We start from the raw sequence: 6444 nt of genomic DNA on the forward strand, positions 1-6444 counted from the left end.
GTGAACACCTAGAGCCTTTGATCACTATGCTGGAAGGAGAAAAAGTACTGCATTTCTGATTTCATGTGTGTCTGCAAAGCCACGGGCAGAGTGTCAGAACTACTGCCTTTCATTTACCCATTTCTTATGTTTCTCACTCCGAGGCCTTACTGTGAATTCAGATGTGAAAGGACCCAGGGTTTGTGACAGAAGAACAGGTCCTTCCACATCTTTATATGACAAGTCTTGTGGATATGCCTGCACACACACTGAGCACATGGCAGCTCTCTCCCCTGAAAAGGATCCATGTTCATACAGAACGGAAATGTGTTGCCTTCATTGTCCCCATCCCCATCTTCTGTTCTTGTCCTGCACTTTAGCAGAAGGACTCAGAGCAGAACTGTTAGGCATGACACCTGGGAGCGTGTGAGAATGGACGCACCCCTCTTCTCACCTGTTCTCACCTCATTCTTTCCATCTCTGATGGGGACTTTCTCCACTGGCTCAAAGCCAACTGGTAGGTTGGTTTGTGTGCATGGAGTATTACTGAGCCCTCTGCCTCTGGGAATAGAACCAAAGGCCTTGTTTATTCGGTGCCTAGAGTCTCCTCATCCATCCCAGATTCCCAAACATTCTCCATAGCTACCAAGTGTTCCACCTAGTTTGAGGACTTAGACTCCACAAATGATGCTAACCTTCTGTCTGTCAGATAATTCGACCAAAAGGCCCAGAGACTATCTTAGCTAGCTAGTGTCCACTCCCTTCAGTTTCCAAAAGAAAATATTTAGAAGCATTAATTAAAATTGATTCCTGCAAGAATTTTTCCTTGTACTGCCAATAAAGTCACTGAAGCCACAGAACACCTGACTATCTTAAAATCAAACTCACATATTTTGAAGAAGGTAAAAGAGACTCACTAGTAGATATGTCAAAATCTATAATGCTGGTGCCTTCTTGCCTTAAAACTTGGCTCTTGTGCCATTTGGGGATCCTTCCTTTAGCATCTGGAGTCTGTAGCACCTTAAAGCAAAGCAAGCAGTGGAGTGTGGGTTCATCTCAGTGGTCAATTATCTACTCTTCTCTCTTGGAGCCTGGGGTTGGTCTCCACCATTGGGGAGAGGATCAGAAAATGGGGTAACAGGATTATTACTGTTCATGTAGCAATGTGTACACACTCTTGTCAAAAATTATCCAGCCTTTCTGAAAATACAGCAGCCACGGGGAGAAAGGGCCCAAATCTGAAATCTGACTGAAGTGGACCTCTGTGAGTTCCAGGCCAGCCAGGACGATATACTAAGATCTGTCTCAAACAATGTAGAGAGACCGATCCATATGTATTTCCACTAATTGGTTTTGTTTTGTTTTTTCTATAAAACCTTCCAAGTGTTATAATAACTGTTTCTCTTTATCACTATCAGGCATAGCCTTTTAGAAATTGATCAATATACCTCAATCCCAAGAAATTTACACATGAGAATGCCTTCCATGGGCATCCTAGTGTGAATCAGCTAACTTGAGGCAAAGGGACATTTTATGTACCTTTCTTTGTTTTGCTAAATTAATGAAGCCTAATCTTTTTTTACTCCATGAGCATGAAACAGTCTTCCTGTAACCATTAGAGGTACTCATCCAGTCTGTTCTTCAGACTCTGTGGTCCACTGAAGGTATCCCTTGGCCTGCTGGAGACTGGCTGAAGCAGGTGCTGCCTTACAAAGCAGGGTTGTTTGGAAGACACAGACACAAAGGACTTAGGGAAACTCCAGAGCCAGATCTGCTGGCTGACACAGTAATCACAGCACTTAGGCCAAGGCAGAAGGGTAGCCATGAGTTCCAGGTTCAGGGTGAGATCTTGTCTCGAGAAAATCAGTGGTTGTGTGTGTGTGTCGGGGGGGAAAGGTGGGCAGGGAGGGAGGGAAGAAAGACTCACTCCTGCACTGTGGCCTAGGAAGAGTTAGTGTTGGGGAGGTGGCGGGCAGAAGTGGAATGGACTTTCTGTCTCACAGGCCAGTGAACATATCCTTGTCATGTGAGGTCTGCAAGACAGACTGAAGCACCCTACCTTCAGAAAGGTGGCATTTGTAGCTTTAGGTCAGCTACGCGTATGTGTGCTACCAAAACAAGTGCATTGTCCTCTGGAGAAGACTAACCGTTCCTGACGGGTAACTTAGCAGCATTAGAGTGACCTCTTCAGTTGGTTTTCCTCATTCTGTAGGAGAGGCCTGACGTTCATTCATGTAACAAGTAAAACGAGAGCAGAGAGTCTTAATTTCCCTTTCTCTTCTTATAAATGTGCAATTTTAAGTGTATAATGTATCACTTCAGTAAAAAAAAAAATTCTACTTTGCTTGACTAAGCCCTTTTCTTCAGAGGGGTGTGTGTGTGTGTGTGTGTGTGTGTGTGTGTGTGTGATAGAAGAGGGGATGAGAGGGAAGGGGGGCAGGAGGGAGGGAGGGAGAAGGTGAACCTCAGATGTTGTTCCTAAGGCCCTGCCCACTTTTTCTCACTGGCCAGGAACTCACCAGCAAACCCCAAGCCAGCCTTTCTCCCTCCCTTGTGTTGGGATTTCAAGCACACATTGAGGGTATGTGTGCTTTTGGTAAGTTTTCTTACACGGGTCATAAGATCTGGGGATTGAGTTCAGGTCCCCATGCTTGTCATTTGGCAAGTCAAATGAGCTATCTAGCTTCCCCAGCCCAATGCAGGACATTTTTAAAGAGTTTTACTTTTTGTTTTGTTTTACATTTATGTGTATGTCTGTGTATGAGCTCCAGGGGACATGGAGTCGAGGACAACTTTTCTTCCACCCTTTAAGTTCCAGGATCAAACTTGGATCATCAGGCTTAGAGGCAAAGGCTTTTACCTGCTGGGCCGTTTTGCTGGTTGTTCTGTAGAAGTTTTGAAGTTTACTGATGTTAAGCATCTTCAAGTCCAGTGAATGAGCCTTTATATACAAAGTGGTAAGCTACCAGTGAGCATGATAGCACATCCCTGTAATTGGAGCACATGGGGAGTAGAGCCAGGAAGATCAAAAGTTCAAGATCACCATCAGCTACTACCAGCAAATTGAAAGCCAAACTGGGCTTCATGAGACCATGGTAAAAAAAAAAAAAAAGGCAGAGAGAAAAGTAAAGCCATCATTAAAGGCACTCATTTGGCAGGAGGTGAAAGAGTCTTTGTGCTGTCAGCTTAGCTTCCATCCCCCAGCCCTCAGTTCAGAAGATGAGTATCATTCATAGGTCAGGAGGTTAATTTTTAATCAGAACCTATCTACATGTCACTATCAAATCATGAGTGGAGGGAACCCTCCTTAGTTAATATGTTTGGTCCTTGAGGCCACATTTAGGAGCCCTCTAAGTTGAAGATAGCCAGGTGGTAAGGCATGTGTTTGGCACATAGAGGGCCATGGGTTCAATCCCCGACACCACTACTACTGAAAAGATAAAAGTGAGTCAGAAACCCAGTCATCAGAAAGCTTGTCCAACTTGTAGCCATTGTCTCACCCCTCTGCAGTTTTCTGCTTTGCTCGAATGAGCCTTATCTTCAGTGTGTGTGTGTGTTTCTGAATTTGGAGGTTGGTATAGTCATTAAGAGAACTGGCTGCTCTTCCAGAGGACCCAGGTTCAATTCCCAGCATCCATGTGGTAGTTTACAACCATCTGTCATTCCAGTTTGAGGAGATCTAGCTCTCTTCTTGCCTCCACAGGCACCATCCAGACATACACAGGGTAGACAGATATACATCCAGGCAAAACATACACATAGATTTTTTTTAACCTGAATTTGCTTTTCATTTCCTAGCTATCCATCTCAGTAAATGCTACCACCTCTCCTCTAGTGCAGTGGCTCAAGATGAAATGTCTAGCGTTACAAGTTTCACTACACTAAACATGCAGAGGAGGTAACAGAGAGCTCATGGCTCATAGTTCTGAAGGCTGAAGCCTAAGTTTAAAAGGCCACACCATCATCAGGTCCTCTCTTTAAAAAGGTGTGTCTCTGTGTGTGTGTGTGTGTGTATGTTGTTCTTGTGCCCAGGCATAATCATAATACATGTGGAGGTGTCGGGACAATGTTCAGGAGTTGGTTTCTCCATCATTTGGGTCCCAGAGGTTAGGCTTGGAGGCAGGTGCCCTTACACAGTGAGCCCTCTCACCAGCCTGAGCCTTATGACTTTGGGATAGAAAACTTCTTTTTTTTTTTTTTTTTTGGTTTTTCGAGACAGGGTTTCTCTGTGTAGTCCTGGCTGTCCTGGCACTCACTTTGTAGACCAGGCTGGCCTCGAACTCAGAAATCCGCCTGCCTCTGCCTCCCGAGTGCTGGGATTAAAGGCGTGCGCCACCACGCCCGGCAGAAAACTTCTTGAAATGACAAAATCTAAAGTGTTCCAAGCTGGGCTTCCAAGCTGCCTGAGCAGCAATTAAGATCATCTTGCTGCTCTTCCAGAGATCCTGAATTCAATTCCCAGCAATCACATGGTGGCTTGAGATTTGGTGCCCTCTTCTGGTATGCAGGCATACATGCAGGCAAAATACTGTACACATAATAAATAAATCTTAAAAAAAAAAAAAAAGTGTGCCACGCCCATAGTGCTCCAGTCTCTGTAGCACTGTCCGTTTCTCATAGTAGCACAAAACCATCCCCAATACACAAATGAGAGTGCCTGTGTTCCAGTCAGACAGAATTTATAAACATAAAACTGAATGTTATTTTACAAACTATTGTTTATTTTCCATCCACTTAAAAAAAAATCAGAATCTTTCATTTCATGGGAGATAGAAAATGGTGCCAGTGGGTCATTCCTGTTTAGACTTAAGAGGTAGGCCCGTGGAGAGGGAAAGGCCAGTGTGGTCTGCACGCAGTTCCCTTTTGGGGCTCCTGCCAAGGAAGAGGATGGGACAGACATCACTTCCACTGTTCTGTCTCCATCTTTGCTTGACTGGTATAGGAATTACCTGGCACCCTCAGGCCAGGCCAGGATACCTATCTGTTTGCCAGAAGACTAGCTTGTCCATGTCCTAGAGCCACACTGCTCTCCTTGGGCCAGTCTGAAGTAAAACAGGCTTTAAGAGCCATAGTGGGGAGTTACAACACTGACCTTCAAAGATGATGGCGTGCTGATGGAGTCTAAGTAAGAAAATGGCATCATCATATTTGTGTTTTGAAGGGACCATAAAGACAGATCACAACGTAAGAACAAATGCAAAGTGAGTTCAAGGCTAACCTGGCCTGTAGAGGGAGTTCCAGGACAGCCAGGGCTACACAGAGAAATACTGTCTCTTATAGAAAAGGGGAGGAAGAAAAAAAGAAAGAAGAAATTAAGAAGAGGAGGAGAAGAGAAGGGAGAAAAGGAAAGGAGGGAGGGAAAGGAAAGGAAATACATAAAGATCTCCTCACAGGTATGTCCACTCATTTGGGTTTCAGTTAATCCCAGATGTATTCAGGTTGACAACCAAGAAGAGCCATCACACCCTGTCCCAAAGTTTGGGGCGGGGCAGGGGAGGATGTCATCTAGAGTATCCTTTTCAAGGCTCAGAGAACACTGAGGAAGAGGAATTAGAAGGAGTGGAAGAGCCAGAAGAGGATGGGGAAGTGTGTTGCAGAAAGCTGTCTTCTGGATGTGGCACGCCTTGCACTTGCTGCAGCTGTGGTCATCCTCACAAGACCTGCACACAATAAGTCTGCCAACACCACAGAGCTAGCTCATGAGACTTCATCCCTCCCTGAGGACCGCTGATGTCTAGGGAAGGGATGTTGCTCTCTCCAGTGCTGAAGCTACTGAAAAGTCGATGACCTGGGTTGTCAACTTGACACAAGCTAGAGGCAGCCGGGAAGAAGAAAGCCCAAAAGTATTGCCTGCACAGGTTGGCTGACCTCTGGACATGTCTGTAGGGCATTTTCTTGAAATAAGCCAGGATACCTGCTTTCACAAGTTTTATTGGATGTAATACCTGAAGTTTCGGATGGATTACTTAGGTAAGTTAAGAAATGAAAGAAGGCATCCAAATGGAACAAAAGACTAAAATTAGCTCATGTTCACAAATGATATATAATATATGAAAAAAAATCCTAAGAAGTGCTACATATACACACAAGTACTACAACAAATTACTATACTTTGAAAAGCTTCAGGATACAAATTCAACACATAAAATTTGGTTATATCATTATTCACCATAAACAATCTAAAAATAAAATCAAGAAAACAATTGTTGGCCAGTCATAGTGGGGCATGCCTTTAATCCCAATCTTAGGGAGGCCGAGGATGGCAGATCTCTGTATGAGACCAGACTAATCCACAGAGAACATTCCAGTACAGCCAGATCTAAATAATGAGACCCGGTCTCAAAAGCCACATTAATGGTGGAGAGCCCAGCCCACTGTGGGCAGTGCCCTTCCTAGGAAGGTAGTCCTTGGTGAGATAAGAAAGTGAGCTGAACAAGCTACGAAAAGCAATCCAATCAGCTGCAT

Source organism: Mus caroli, chromosome 16, assembly GCF_900094665.2.
Source record: "Mus caroli chromosome 16, CAROLI_EIJ_v1.1, whole genome shotgun sequence".
NCBI classification, from domain to species: Eukaryota; Metazoa; Chordata; class Mammalia; order Rodentia; family Muridae; genus Mus; species Mus caroli.